The sequence below is a fragment of the Carettochelys insculpta genome, chromosome 1 (assembly GCF_033958435.1).
Source record: "Carettochelys insculpta isolate YL-2023 chromosome 1, ASM3395843v1, whole genome shotgun sequence".
Taxonomy (NCBI): Eukaryota; Metazoa; Chordata; order Testudines; family Carettochelyidae; genus Carettochelys; species Carettochelys insculpta.
This window is the reverse complement of record NC_134137.1, coordinates 144,169,056-144,184,294: the sequence shown is the minus strand read 5'-3', so window position 1 is coordinate 144,184,294 and position 15,239 is coordinate 144,169,056. Positions and strand designations below refer to the sequence as shown.

At 44.6% G+C, this 15,239-nt stretch overlaps 1 protein-coding gene across 8 annotated transcripts in view; it reads right to left on the bottom strand.

The window, feature by feature from the left end:
* Positions 1-15,239, bottom strand: part of TBL1X (transducin beta like 1 X-linked) — a 296,176-nt gene that overhangs the window by 151,758 nt on the left and 129,179 nt on the right. Inside the window, exon 3 of one of the 8 annotated variants that reach the window (XM_074992661.1) lies at positions 14,407-14,476. The exons of the other annotated variants lie outside the window; for them this stretch is intronic. The gene's annotated coding sequence lies outside the window, so the exon portion shown is untranslated. The remainder of the gene's footprint in view (positions 1-14,406; positions 14,477-15,239) is intronic. 8 annotated transcript variants of the gene reach the window in all.

Below are 15,239 nucleotides of genomic sequence, written 5' to 3'. Positions count from 1 at the left end.
GATTTTGAAATAACTCTCCTGCCATTTCAAATTTATTACAAAATAGCATGTGCACAGATGACAGCAAAGTTATTTCGAAATAACAACTGTTACCTCGAAATAACTTGGCTGTGTGGCCATAGCCCTAGAGGCCTTGGAGCATAGGCATTAAAAATTAAATTTAATCACCAGGACAGTAGGGGGAAGTTTAACTGAGAGTTCTGTTGTATTGTGTCTAGTTTTGTGAACACATTGGGGCAGGGACTGTCTTTTTGTTATGTGTGTGTGTACAGTACCTAGCACAATGGGGTCTTGGTCCTTGGCAGTTCTGTAGTATAGACAGCAGTAACAGCAATAATAACAACCAATACAATAATAATACAGATAAGCAATTCTAATCTCACCCCTTAATGGACCATTTTAATGCTTTAACTTCTACAAAAAGAGGAGGTGAGGAGAAGAGACAGACTGGTATTGCACCCACCAACAAATCTAAATTACAGTTGCATAGCTGTCCTCAACTCACCTTCACCTCACACCTCCACTTATTGCAGCACATATGGTACAAAACAACTCCCACTGGCTGGAGACTCTCCCTAAAGGTGAGCCATATGGTTTGCAATATCTAGACACAGTAGGGTGAGATAAAGAAACCTCTGCAGCCCTAAGGCAAAACTGCTTTGGTTACACCACTTTGTGTACCAACCCTATATATTTTAATGAATGATTTTTATCATTTAATTTGTTTGGAATAGGCCGAGACAAAAGAAAATACAAATATTGGAATGTAAATGGCAATAATAAAGAAATATCTTCTATTAGCTGTCTTCATAACATTAAAAACTACATAATTATACAGATACACAGCTTTAAAACAGGATTTAGGACATTCTGTCATTCTTGCCCATTTGCTGCTCTCCAGGTTTCTCTCAACTGACAAACTGCCCATTCCTGATATCCCTAGATGGAGGACAGCACTACAGAGCAGAGGCCAGAACCTAAGACAGTACTGCAGAACAAAGCGCAGTGTCAGATCTGACAACATGGATCAGGACATAACATTTTGAAAACGTATGTGCTGAAGACATGCAGTAGCTCTGCATATTTCAGATAGCGGCACAACCTTCCATTATACCACAGATGTTGCTTGTTAGCTGGATTAATGAAAAGAGGTCAGTCCTGGAAGCAGTGGAGGCACAGCCTTCTACGACTGGTCACAAAGGTGTAAGCTGCCATGTGGCTCAGAAGTTGGAAAAATTCCCTATTGTGGTCTGAGTGCTCCCCTGAATTACCTGTACCACACCTGACAACATAATGGATCTGCCAAAAGGAAAATACGCTCTGGCTGTCAAATATGTCCCTCCTAACAGATTTACCTGGCATTGTTTGAGTTCTTAACTGAGGCTATGTCTGGATTACTGTAATTTCTCTACAGACATTTTTTTTGGAAGTTATCTTCTGACAATCTTCTGTGAACACATTACGGCCAAACTGCCAAGTGGATCGCAAGAGCAATATGCTGTTCCAACAGAGAGTGGCCGGACTGCCCAGATGCTTTACTGGTAAAACAGCCAACTGGAAGTACAGCAGACAGGGCTGCCTGGTGTCCCAGAAACCCTATCTGTTGACACAAGGCCCCCCCAGAACATCCAGACCGGCTTTCTGTTGACAGCTCTCTATTGACAGAGGCATTATGCCACATGCGGAGCATGTGTAATCCAGTCCCTCATCCAGCTCATTAATAAAGATGTTGAACAACACTGGCCCCAGAACCGAGCCTTGTGGCACTCTGCTTGAAACTGACCGCCATCCAGATATTGAGCCATTGCCCACTACCTAAGTCAAGGTATATCACATCCACTGACTTCCCCATGTCCACAGAGCCAGTTACCTCGTCATAGAAGCTAATCAGATTGGTTAAGCAGGACTTGCCCTTGGTGAATCCATGTTGGCTACTTTTGATCACTTTCTCCTCTTCCAAGTGCTCCAAAATGAAGTTCTTAAGGATCCTCTCCATTATTTTCCCAGGGACTGAGGTAAGGTTCACCAGTCTATAGTTCCCTTGATTGTCCTTCTTTCCTTTTTTAAAGATGGGCACTACGTTTGCCTTTTTCCAGTCATTCGGGATCTCTCCCAATCTCCAAAAGTCTTCAAAGACTCGGCAATGACATATTCAAAGTCTTCAAAGACTGAGCAATGACATCTGCCAATTCCCTCAGTACCCTTGGGTGCATTAAATCGGGACCCATGGATTTGTGTACATCTAGTTTTTCTGGATAGCTTATAACTTGTTCCTTCCCTACAGATGGCTGCCCTCCACCTTCCCATACTGCATTGTCTAGCGCCATAGCCTGGGAGTTGACTTTGTCCGTGAAGACTGAGGCAAGAAAAGCATTGAGTACTTCAGCTTTTCTTACATCGTCTGTCACAAGGTTACCTCCCTTATCCAGTAACGGCCTCACATCTTCTCTGATAACCCACTTATTGTTAACATGCCTGTAGAAACCTTTCTTGTTACCTTTCACATCCTTTGCCAGCTGCAGTTCCAATTGTGCTTTCGCTTTCCTGATTACTCCCCAGCATTCTCCAGCCATATGTTTGTACTCCTTAGTCAACTGTCCAAGTTTCCATCTCTTGCATGAATCCTTTTTGAGTTTAAGATGACTAAGGATTTCCCTGTTGAGCCAAGTTGGTTGCCTACCATGTTTGAATTTCTTACTATGTAGTAGGATGGTTTGTTCCTGTGCCTTCAGTAAGACTTTTTTTAAAATACCGTCAGTTCTCTTGAACTCTTTTCCCCTTCATCTTCATTTCCCAAGGGATCCTGCTCATCACATCTCTCAAGGAGTCAAAGTCTGCTCTTTTGAAATCAAGGGTCTGTATGTTACTGCTCAGCCTTCTTCCTTTTGTCCGAATCCTGAAATCTACTATTTCATGGTCACTGCAACCCAAGTTTCCACCCACTTCTACTTCTCCTATGAGTTCTTCCCTGTTTAGCCGTGTCTACACGTGCACGCTACTTTGAAGTAGCGGCACTAACTTCGAAATAGCGCCCGTCACGGCTACACGTGTTGGGCGCTATTTTGACGTTAGCATCGACGTTAGGCGGAGAGACGTCGAAGCCGCTAACCCCATGAAGGGATGGGAATAGCGCCCTACTTTGACGTTGAACGTCGAAGTAGGGCACGTGTAGATAATCCGCGTCCCGCAACATCGAAATAGTGGGGTCCGCCATGGTGGCCATCAGCTGAGGGGTTGAGAGACGCGCTCTCTCCAGCCCCTGCGGGGCTCTATGGTCACCGTGGGCAGCAGCCCTTAGCCCAGGGCTTCTGGCTGCTGCTGCTGCAGCTGGGGATCCATGCTGCATGCACAGGGTCTGCAACCAGTTGTCGGCTCTGTGGATCTTGTGTTGTTTAGTGCAACTGTGTCTGGGAGGGGCCCTTTAAGGGAGCGGCTTGCTGTTGAGTCCGCCCTGTGACCCTGTCTGCAGCTGTGCCTGGCACCCTTATTTCGATGTGTGCTACTTTGGCGTGTAGACGTTCCCTCGCAGCGCCTATTTCGATGTGGTGCTGCACAACGTCGATGTTGAACGTCGACGGTGCCAGCCCTGGAGGACGTGTAGACGTTATTCATCGAAATAGCCTATTTCGATGTCTCCACATCGAAATAGGCTACTTCGAAGTAGGCTTCACGTGTAGACGTAGCTTTTGTGAGCAGCAGGTCAAGTTGTCAACCCTTGTCAACAAAACTCTCTAGTGAAGACATGGCCTAAAGGTATTTCTTCTTCTAAAAAAAGGGGAAAAAATAGGCTTGATTTAAATGATTGCATTTTTCAAAAATTCAGTGTTATTTTTAGAAAGTTAAATTTTACTGTGGATATCTTAAGAAAGGAATAGTTAAAATTTGCCTTTTTTTAGTAATTTTTTTAAGTTAGAATTCTCTCACATGCATTTTTCTTCAACTCTACAAACTCTTATCATTTGCTATGTTTTAAGAAACCAGAGCAATAGTCAATTTACTTTCTAATTACTGTTTTTACAGTTTTCAAAACAGAGGACTGCTCCACATTTCTCTGTTTTATCTCTTTACTATAAGATTTATTGAGAAGCAACCCTGTCCCAGGTTCAGCCTATTTTTCTGGCTCATCTTCGTTCAGTCTCTCTCAACATTTGCTCAGTTATGTCAGTTTTGGGGATTGTGCTTGATTTGATGATTCTGTCTCTTTTCTGTTTGGTATTATCAGAAACAATCCCATTCCAGGCACATGGCATTTTCCTGGCACAACCAAACCCTTATGCTGCTTTAAGTTATGATAAGAAGAAGCTGTATACCAGATTGAATGGTCCTAGATCTTACCATTTAGAAAGAACTTTTCATAAAACAGACAAACAGACAAACTCTCTAAAATATACAGTAGATAAACTGTATTCTCTGTACTGGGTTAGTGTACACTTATTTACATTCAGGTGCACAAGGGTTATCTGGGTGGAAGACGGCACTGCATCATGAGAAAGGACCTTAAGCAGCCAGACACTGAGAAATGGGGACACTATGATTGCTGCTTCTTAGAGGTCAGTGGTCACTACTGCCAACACTTTTGAGAACACACATGGAGCTGAGGATAGACCAGAAGGAAGCACCTGGTTATAGAAAATGATCCTGGCTTCTAGTGAAGCATGTGTTTGTCTTGTGTGACAGATGTGCCATCATATGGAAGTGTGTATCTTCTTGCCCGATGGCTGAAAACAAATCCTCATTCTCTAATAAAATAATTATAGTTACCAGAGTTACCACCCAGAACTTCTGAGACTTTACAAACTGGTTTAGAAGTCTCAGATCAGTCTGCACTCTCTGTCCCTCTTTGAAACAAGGAAATAATTCAAATAAAATCTATTCCCCTTCTGACGAAGAAACGATTGTACTGTTCTTACTAGAAAGAGAGAGTTCACTTTTGTCTCAAAAGAAGCTCATGAGAGGAGCCCGTGAGGGGAATAGAAAAGTGGAGTGGAAGAGAGAAAGGCAGCTAAATTGCATAGTGTAGCCAGATGTTACAACCTCTACGACCAAACTGCCTGTAGTGAGCTGTTCCAAGGATGATGGGAATAGGCAAGTCAGACTCCAATGACTCCAGTGATGGTCCAATGGGTGCAGCTGTAAATCCAGAGGCATGGGGGTATTCAAACCTCCAGCCAACCCATCAAAACTATTATTTTGGAGACGGTTGTGTGATTGTGGAGGGCATTGGGCAGTCCTCTTTGTCTCAAAACTGTCTCTTTCTGTGGGACTCACAGCCTGGAAAACTGAGCAGGAGAGAATGCCAGAGTTTCAGCAAGCCAGGGTTCAGCAACCTTCCCAAGGCAGAGTGCCAAAATTTGACCTTTTGACCTCTATGTACGTCAGAGTGCTGGTGGTACTTTTTAAAGCCACTAATAATCCTATTTACAACAGCCTGGTTAATAAATAAAGGTGCAGAGCTCACTGCTTAGTGTGATCCTTGGCCTTGCTTTGTAGCATGGGGCGGTTTGGGCAGTGCTCCTTCAGCTGCTGCAGTACAGCACAGGTAGGGGAACAGCAGCAGTGCCTGGCCTGGCCGACCGGCAGGTGTGAGAGGGCAGGATGGACAGGGGGGCCATTGGCCTTATCCCAGGTAGGTGACTGCAGGTCGAGGCCCCACCCAGTCGCACAGCTCCACGGCCTTCTCCGTAGACTGCCCCTCTTGCACACCTGGCATCGCTCCGTCCCAGCTCTGCTGAGTAGCCACGCTGGCCAGGGCAGCCTCAGTGTTGTCTACAGCCAGGAGAACAGGGGGAGGCAGCACACAGCCACTGTCCTGAGGCGTCCCTGAGACAGGGAAGCTGCAGATCCTGCTGGAAAACAGCAAGTGCTCTGCTCCAGGTGTGCTGGATGGAGCAGCACCAGTGGCCCCTCCTGCACTCAGCCCAAAACCTGGACAAACTGAGCTGAAGAGCACAGAGACTATTTGCTTCTCCAGACAGGTGCTTCAGTCCCAGCTCTGCAGCTGGCACACCCAGGCTGGCCACAGCTTTTGCCTGAGAGCCATATTTATCAGCTGCAGGAGAGCCGGCGGCCCTGGGAGAGAAAGTGTCTTGTTTATCCTGGAAGCCAGGGCTGCACAGTAACCCAGCTGGAAGCTGGCCCAGCCGGAGGTGGGATGAGGTGTTTCACCCCACAGCTCAGAAGGTGAGGTAGAGTAGGCTGGGAGGCAGCAATGAGAGGGCAGAGGTGTAGAGGAGCAGAGCCCTGGCTGGAAGGTGGGAGGTTTACCAGGGTCAGAGGCTTCCTGTGATTGGTCATGTGTGGCTGCTCAAGTGAGGCTGACCGGCCAGGGGCCCAATCTCTCCCCATCTGATGCGGAGAAGGAGTTTTGCGAAGTTTCCTTCAAGAGCAGGAGATTTCATTTTTTGAGGGGGAGGGGTTTGGGGAAGGGGGCTGGTTTTGTTCTGTTTATGTTTTTTAAACTAACTCTGGCTTTTATTTCTCTCCATTCCCAGCAACAGCAAAATAATTAAAAAAAAAAAAAGACTCCCAGAATAAAAATACAAATTAACGAGGTTCATGGGGATCTGCTGTAGGGAGTGGGGGAGGAGGGAGACAGCCTAGGAATCTGCCTGAGGGCAGAATTATCCCATTCAGTAACCCAACTGCCCCCAGCAGAGCCCCGGGAGGGCCCCAAGGGGAACTGCCCACCCACAGGGCTCAGCAGCGCCTCTCACATTCCCTCATTGGGGTGCTACAGCCTCGGCTCCAATGATGTCTCTTGACCTTGTGGCGTCCCCAGCCCTCCCTCTCTGCTCCAGTGCAGTCCACTCTGCCCACCACTCGTCCAGACCCTAAGCATCCTCCCCAGAGCCCCCACACGGCAAAGCACCACCTGAATTTACAGCCGCTGCTCTCCTGGCAGTGTGAGACCTCCGTCTTCCCTCCCGAGAGGGAGGGAGGGAGTCTTGCTCCTCCTACCCCTCCCTTCCCTGTCCGACTCCACAGCCCCAGCTGCCCCTGTCCAGCCCTGAGGCACAGACTCCCACCGCAACAGGGTAGGTGAGTCTCCCCTAGTCCCTCACCTCCATGGTGCACCCTATTCCCAACGCTACATCTGAGTGGGGGGTGGGGGGGGGGCTGAGCTCCCACTGCATGCCAATGAAAATTGGCTCTAGTGCCACTCTTGGCATGCGCGCTGGGGGTTCTCAACCCCTGTACTAAACCTTCTTATTTGTAGGTGCAGATATGCCCAGGGATCATCTAGAGTATGCAAGCACTCCAACGTATTTTTTGAGAACAGTTTATGGTCATTGAAGAGAAAGTTTCCTGCTGCATTCTGTATTTCATTCAGAAACCGAGGGTGCCCTGTGCATAACCACTACTGTAGAGAAGTATCCGACAGCAGTTTCTGAGACATCTAAGAGAAGTTCTGGCCACTAGTTGTCCCTGTGAGTTGAAGGACTGGAATTCCTCCTTATGCTCTAGTCAACAAAAGCTACGGATCTTCCATAGTTTGTAAAGTTATATTTGGTAGAGATTGCTGAATAATTTGTGATCCTGAAGCAGAGATGCTGAGGGCAGGCCTTTCTCCAAAACGAGAGCCAGTCTTTCTGCTTCTTTTCATATGCAGCAAACTTAGAGACATGCCAGCTATCCCATGCATTTACCGTGTTCATCAGCAGGGAGACAGTTAGAAGACTGGAAAATAAAAAGTCAGAATCCTCAGGGGAACAGTGTGTCGCTCCAGACCCTGGACGAGCATCCTGTAACCACCATATTCCACATCTATATATGATTGTGATATTAAATATAAAGCGTGCCATGTGAGATAGCAGGGGAAAGATTATGATCTGCTGAAAGTCATTCCTCTATGCCAGATACCCAACAGTTTGTGTTGTGAATCCTTGAACTCTACTTATACAGGAATCTGAAGAGTATCAGTTACCGTCTTTTTATTAAGTCTTGAAATTGCTGAAAAGCACTGGTCACGTATGGTAGTGTAGGCATAGCCACCCTGTCTAGAGACAATGATGAAAGAGGTGTTTATAGGGTGGCTTCCTTAACCATCCTATCTTCCTGCTCCTCAAACACCAAATCTCTCTCCTTGGCTACGTCTACATGAGCCCCAAACTTCGAAATGGCCACGCAAATGGCCATTTCGAAGTTTACTAATGAAGTGCTGAAATGCACATTCAGCGCTTCATTAGCATGTGGGCGGCCACGGCACTTCAAAATTGACGCCTCGCCGCCGCGCGTCTCGTCCAGACGGGGCTCCTTTTCGAAAGGGGAATTCCCCATGGGAATAAGGGGACTTCGAAGTAGGTGGGGTCCTTTCGAAAAGGAGCCCCATCTGGACGAGATGCGTGGCGGCAAGCCGCGTCAATTTCGAAGTGCCGCTGCCGCCCGCATGCTAATGAAGCGCTGAATATGCATTTCAGCGCTTCATTAGTAAACTTCGAAATGGCCATTTGCGTGGCCATTTCGAAGTTTGGGGCTCGTGTAGACACGGCCCTTGTCAGGGGCACAGGAGGAAAGGGCTGTACAATTCTAGCCTCCTTATGATGGGAGACTATACCTGTGGCAAAGCAAAACATTTTTGATAGGTAGCCAAGGATCCATCCCAGTATGACCACTAGCACGGGCCCATACAGAAGTTGAGGTCATGCAGATTTGGTCCCACCACTCTTGATAACTGAGCCCCATCTTTCCTAGAAACGTCAGAGACTGGATTCCTGGAGGGCTGTGCTGGAGAACCCTGAACAGAAGCATGAGACTGATGGGAAGTCTCCTTCATTCTCCCCATCTCATCTAGAGGAGGCACCCCTGCAGAAAATGGTGGAGTCTCCTGCAGCATGAGGTCAAGTTATTCCAGAAGCTGGGATCTCAGTACGGACAAATGCTCAGTACACCTGTGGAGCAAGGCCGTCACTTAATCCATTATTGAGAGATCCTAATATATCTGAACATCTGTAGTATCAATTAGGGAATCGGTACAGACATGGTGTCTGAGGCTAGGGTCACCCAAGATACCACTGATGGTAAGCACATCAAAGTAGATGCTGATGGTGCCTACTGCTGCTTTTTTGTTCTGTGCGGAATGAATGGCTGCCAACAGCTGGGGTAAACTACACATTACCAGTACCAAGCATCTGTGCTTGCCTTCCTTGCTGCTACCAAGTACCTAAGGTCCTATCACAGCTGTCACTTTGCTCCATGTTCCATGAATGTACAGTCCTGCCATCGGTGTTCCCTATAAGCTAAGTTCTTGGGCAGCCATCTAGGAGAGATTCAGGGGCTGCCCAGCTGATTGGCAGAGCACTCACAGCCATCAGCATGTGTTTCCACTGGTGGTGCGCATCTGCATGCCTTGTTGCACAAAACAAAATTTACTCGACCCATGGACTGAAAAAAATTGAGGGAATAGTGCCAGCCAGTACCAGGGGAGTTGCGAAGATAATGCTTTGGAAACCACGGATCTTTCTGAGGACCAGGACTTCTTTGGAGCAGGCTCATTACGGTGAGATTCCGTTTGTCCTTTTTTGGAAGCTTTTCCTGAAGCCTCCACAGTATTCCCTTTTTTAGGGAAACCTGCACTAAGGTTGAAGGGGTGCTGGATCTATCCACAGGCAGATGTCAGGGGGCAAGATGGGGGGGGTGGGATTTGGAGTCCCTTGACCTGACTCAGAGGCTGGCCAACTCATTAGCAATCTGAGTTTATCTCCCTCGTTTTTCTTGCCCTGGAATAGGCAGGCAGGAAGAAATTGCACTTCTGGAAGAATGGGACTCCCCCAGGCAATGGACTCACTTAGAATGGCCATTGATCAACTGTAAAGCCTCTCAGCAGGAGAAGCGACATTAGAAAGCTAGCAAAGCAGGAATGATCTGCCAGCAAAAACATAAGTCTTCCGGAGGCGAAAAGCACAAAACAATTCTCCGACTACTTCACTAACAAATTAAAGCTCTGCTAGCCACTGAGCAGAAAAACCTGTCTTAAGCACTATGGAAATATTAAAAAAGAAGAGGCATGCTCCACTTGGACAGCCCATCTCAAGTTGAGGCAGCTGAGAAGAAAACAAAGGGTGGCTTGCCTGCGCTCCACTATACAGCCTCAGTATCCCACAAAAGGAGCCACAGGGTGTCTGTGTGGGCTGAGCAGACACTGTTAACTGAATATCTCCAGTCAAGAACTCAGGATGCACGCACATGCATGAAGTGCAGCACCCGTGGGACATTAGTTAAAGGAGAATTATTTCTTTCTCCATACTGACATTTCCCCATGAGCCCATTTTTCACTGAAGACTGAAAGCCAGTAAATAAATAACAGAGAAAATGATAAATAACAAAAACGAATAAAGCAACACTGTCCCATGCCAAGGCACTTCATATGCCAACATTTGACCTAATGGCAGCAAAATAAATTAAGTCATCCATATTTTTGGGAACACTGTGGATGCTTTATCAATAATTCATAGTACTTTTCTATTACTTTAATAGTTTGCAGATGGAAATACTGAGTTACATGGTATGCCTTCACTGATGGGTTAAAACAATGGGAAGTCCTGTGGCACCTTACAGACTAACAGATTTATTGGAGCATAAGCTTTCATGTCTACATGCATCTGACAAAATGGGTCTTTGCCCACGAAAGCTTATGCTCCAATAAATCTGTTAGTCTATATGGTGTCACAGGACTTCTTGTGTTTATGGATACAGACTAGCACAGCTACCCCTCTGATACTGATGAGTTAACGCTGGTGATCAATCCCCCCGGTTAGCCCAGCTTGGGTACAAGCAGAAGAACTGCAAAGCCCCACTCAACCTATGGAGCCCACTCTGGTGCTGCATTCACTTGTGCAAGATGTTAAGACTTCTGGACTGTATCCCAGAGTACTTAGTGCTGCAGACAGCAAAGCTGACTTACATAGTCCTAGTGAACTGTGTTGCAAGGAAGCATGTGGAAGCAGCGTTAAGGACAACACCCACGTAACAGTGCAGGTTAGCTCTGCAGGAAAGATATACCTGTAATGACCTTACCTAGAGCCACAGAGCAAGACAATGGCAGAGCTAAAATTCACTCTTAGGATTCCAGTAGCATGCTCAGATCTTTGTAAGGCATTGTCTCTCATGCTAGAAATATACGGCAAGGGGTTCTGGTCATACAAAGCCCTTGCTCTGTCAGTTTCTTTTTAGAGTTCCTGTTTTCATACTAAAATGCCTTGGTTTTATATTGTTTTCCTCTAATACTTGTAAGGCCTCTGTCTACTTTTATTTTGAAGGTGGGAGTAAAATTATTGGTCTATAGTAGCTACAAATACAGGATATTAAGAATACCCATGTAAGAGCCTACGAATAAAATACACTATGGCAGAGCTATATGATTGCTTTCTCTAGACCGTGCTGCTGTTCCTAAAGAGGAGAAAAATATCCCCCCCCCCCCCCAATACACTACAACTAACTGTTTTGTCCACGTATTTAGAAGAAGGTTGACATGACCCTACCTCGTGCCAAAGGCAAAAAAGCTCAGTATATAAACAGAGGTTAAGTACCAGGTGGATGCAATATTAAATTAACAACAACACTTCTATCATTGAAAAATTTGCCATATGATTTTCTGGCTCTGGTCCTGCAAATCTGTACTATATTTTAGAAGATTAAAACTTTTATGAGTTGATGTTACATAATAAGAACAACCAAAAAGCGTGTTAAGTTCATGGTTGCAAGGTACGATCAATGCTCCCGCTCAATTTAAGTAGCTTCTAGCTTCAGCTCCTACTTTCTTAATGGCATCTTGTTCATTTGCAGTTTAAGTTCTCTTAGCACAATGCTGGATATCAACAGATGCTAAGTACTATATTTTGCTATTCTGACAATAAAGAAAGGTAATACAAATTTCTTGTCGTAGTAAGACTGAATCCATCATGAAGAGAAATCGCAAGAGATGCAAGACTTAGAAATACATTTCCATGTTATTGAACACAGCAAGATGTATTAGTGTACCTTCTCATTAAAGATCCTACCACCCCTGGGGCCATAAATAATATAATTCTATTCCATCAGAAACTATAGCTTTATTCATTCTACAATACAGCACCAGATAATATAGTGTAATATATTGTAATGTAATACAAAACATTATCAGAAGAATAATCTATTAAACTTTCTGTCATATGGCTGGGTAATTTTATTAAGAGGTTCTAGCAACATAAACCAGGGATGACTGAGTAATTTCTTTGTCACTAGAAGATAGACACAAAATTGCTGTAATAGATACTTTGGATGTACAAAGGTTGTTATGGAGAAGTTGAATGAAGAGGGACTTTTCTTCCTGTGCCTTTGCTGATCTGCTCAACTATACAAAATGGCATCACTGAAATAGATCGAGCTATTCCTGGATGGGAAAAAATCTTGGTTACTAGAGAGGCACTAGCATAATTTATTGTAAATATCACAGATTAAAAATAGACCATACATTTACACTATAGTAAGGGGTGCCTAGCACTGTTCCCTGTAATCTTGGTTACTAGAGAGGCACTAGCATAATTTATTGTAAATATCACAGATTAAAAATAGACCATACATTTACACTATAGTAAGGGGTGCCTAGCACTGTTCCCTGTAAGCTGAGTGCTTTGGTGACCACCCAGGAGACATTCAAATGCCGCATAGTTGATTAGCAGCACGCTCACAGCCAGCAGCATGTGCTTTATTACCGGCAGTGCACATCTGCACATGCCTCAGTGCACATAAAATTTATTTCACACATGGAAGCTAAAATAGAGGGAACACTGATGCCAAGGGAAAATGCACTGTCTGCTCACACGACCATTAAGGGTGATGAGTAAGTTCCCATTTCACTGGTGTTTCTCATGATGTCGACATCTGCCTGCCAACTGTCATACGTCTATTCCTCACAATTAACATATGCAACCAACTAGTCCTCAGATGACAATGATTTGTAATGCACTAGCAACTGAAGCCACAAGCAAATTCCTGACAAGGCAGTAAAAGAATCTGTACAGGATTGTCAGCCCACTGAGATATCCAACCATCCTGCAAAAGTTCCTCGGAGCAAGATCATACCATGGTTTTAGTGGATATTCATTTTAGTATTTATTGCTTTTTGTGAGAGGTGAATGACTCAACTTTGGAAATAGCTTTGCAAGGCTGGTATTCTGTCCTTGGACAAAGTTTATTCATGGCACAGCATGTATATTATGATAGCACACTTACCCCATCGAACAAATTAAGCAGTAAGACATGACAGCCAGTTCATTTGTAGGCAATTTACTCACTACCTGAGGCATGCTACAAAGGCATAAGGCCAAAGGCTGAGTAATTTTAATCATCCAATAAATGCAAAAATCATCACAATGAATACACAGCTTTGAGTATCTTTATAACTATTATGAGCTAGATTTTATACACACAAGAAACCATGTCTGTGCATTGAGAGAGCATTATCATGAATACAACAGTGCTGACAGGGAATAAAAAACACAAGAAAGTTCTGAAGCTATTTTGTGAAAATATAAACACTTTTTATCTTGCACCCTTCTTTTCCTACCCATTGCTTGTAAAACCACAAATCTGCCCACAGATTTGTAGGCTAGTGGCAGTTTCCCTTAAAAACACACATTCATTTAGTGACTGACCTGCACTGTTATGGGTAATCATTTTAAGGGGAGATAGTGGCTACATCTTTGGCATCCTAACCAAAAACCCAATACCTATGTGGGAAAGCAACAAAGAATTAACTTAAAGGAGAGCTCATTTTTAATTTTTTTAACAGCAGCAATTCATCCTATTCTGACAAAACCGAAGTCACAGATGCCTTGCAATAGGTACAACTTATTTACTTAACTGCTTTAAGTATAAAGAGAAAAACAATGACATTTGGTAATAGGTCACTGGACCTACACAAAGTCAAAATAAAACTCACTTCTTCAATAACAAAGTGGCGGATGGCCTTTAATTGGCATTCAGTACGCTAACATTTGACTCTCACCATAAGGCTCACTGTGACTCTTTCTGCTAAGACTTGTCACCTGTCAGTGCTGAATAATCCAATCTCAGGCTCTGGTCCCACTACGAATATATTGTGACACACTTGGAAACATGGGACAGGTAAGACAGTATGTCATTATTAAGCATTGTCTACACAGTGCCCTACACTACTCTAAGTAGGTCTGCTCTCATGGGAAGCATTGTGGTTTGTGTTACCAGCTTTGAATACAGGAAAATCACACATACAAGATGCAAATAAAAGTACGTGTAATACAATGCATTTGGCACATGAATCGCAAGATTATATATGTGACTATAAAACACCTAGGTGTGGCACTCGGGGTACCACAAAATCAGTTTCCCCATTTAATGAGATAGTTGAAACATCAATCATTTACTCCAGACACCAAATACTTTGCTGACTTGCTTAACCAGGCCACAGGAACGCAGCTATCTGAGCTCAGCTACATTCTCTGCAGAGAAGCCAGCGCCACTGAAAGATAAAAGAAGAACAGAGGCATTCAGCAGTAGGAAAGACATCTGGATCTAGTGGACTGGATTCTAATATAATGCTGCATTCTAATCCCAACATTGACACCAATTCATTCTCTGGCTTTTGCCAAAGACACTTAAGTGTTCTGCTGTGATGCCTACATTCTGTTCTAGCATTTTCAAATTCTTCACTGTGAATCACTTTCTGGAAGGCTACACTCTGTTTATGCTAATTCTAATAATATGTTAATGAAAGTTTTAAATTAAAAGGCATGAATCACAACACACCAGGATATGTTTTTTACAACTATCCACGCACACCTGCAGCAGCTAACTTCAAAGCACTGGCAAGCAGTCTAGCCATGGCATGCTTTGAAGTTGCGCGGGTACTTCGAAGTGCCCATGGCTACACGGCTTGCCAGCGCTTCGAAGTTGCTAACTTCAAAGTTCGCGTGGCAGGAATTAGGCTAACGAGGTGGTGCATAAGCAGCATAGCACCCCATTGCTATTCCCCGGTCTGACTTGTTTCCATGCCTCCTTCGAAGGAGGAGGTTAGTGTAGACAAGCCCTCAGAGTACAAGACCGATTTTATTATTATCCTATATATCTGAAAGTCATAAAATCACAGAATCATGGAATCCTAGGGCTGGAAGGGACCTTAGGAGGTCATCTAGTCCAGCCCCCTGCCTAAAGCAGGATCGACCTCAACTAAATCATCCCAGAAAGGACTTTGATGAGCTGGGACTTAAAAACGTCCATAGATG